This window comes from Penaeus chinensis, chromosome 33 (genome assembly GCF_019202785.1).
Source record: "Penaeus chinensis breed Huanghai No. 1 chromosome 33, ASM1920278v2, whole genome shotgun sequence".
Lineage (NCBI taxonomy): Eukaryota > Metazoa > Arthropoda > Malacostraca > Decapoda > Penaeidae > Penaeus > Penaeus chinensis.
This window is the reverse complement of record NC_061851.1, coordinates 11,221,235-11,222,376: the sequence shown is the minus strand read 5'-3', so window position 1 is coordinate 11,222,376 and position 1,142 is coordinate 11,221,235.

Below are 1,142 nucleotides of genomic sequence, written 5' to 3'. Positions count from 1 at the left end.
CTTGTGACGAGAAAGAAGCGTCGGAATTGCTTTAGCTTTCGGGAAACGTACCTCATAATCTTGTCTGAAACCCTCCTTTATAGGGTAACAATTTATTGTAACATCGGGTATGCGGTAAGTGTCTAATACATTGTCGCTAATGTTGTTCTGTTATCGTTTTTTTTATATATATGTGTGTCTCTTATCTATCCTACAGCAAAAGATAGTCAGTTAAGTTGTATATAGGAGTGGCTTTGATAGAACCAGAAGCGCAGGGCAGGAGAATCCGAGGGTCGCTCATCCTCACAGATATCATCAATTCTCAACAAACGTGTGTACTTGCTCTTGTTCTGGCGTGTCATATCGGGATGATGAAGTCTCCCGGGCATCCGTACTCAAACCCCTTTTGATCACTGCATGAGGCTGGCTTCATTATCACCGAGGTAAGTACTCTGTCCCTGTGTGTGTGTGTATATAAGCAGTTTATACACGGTTCGTGTTGATACATATGCGCTCACATACACACGCATACACACACATACAAACAAACACACACACGCACTGACGCACCCATACATACATGTAGACACACGTACATATAAGCACACACACAAATACACACATCGTTATTGCTTTGGTGCGCGCACGCCGCAGCAATACCGCTGTGTCTTTTACAATTTTCTTTGATGCTAAATAGAATCCTTAAATTTGGAAAAAATGGATATGTTTTATGCGAATGTTAGATGCATATGTTAACTTTGTTATCATATCAACAGAAATCTTATTCTTTTTATTACCATTTTCGCCAACATCTTTAGTTGTACTGGTAGTAGTAGTTTTCTTAACAACCATTATTGGTATTATTATCATCAGTATTACTATTTTCTCCCTTCCATTATTATCTTCATTATTGTCTCTATGAAGTGATAATCTTTTCCATTGGCATTGCTCTAATGCCACTGATGACCTCAAATTAATTACTAATTAATTCGTTACTCTTCATATTTTCATTATCATCACCATATCAACTCCACTATTATCATGATTAACACTACCATTATCAAAAATACTATTATCACTATGCTATTTCATTACTGTAATTGTTATCTTTAACATCATAGTTTTCAATTATCAGGGTTACGATTGATATTAATAATAATAAT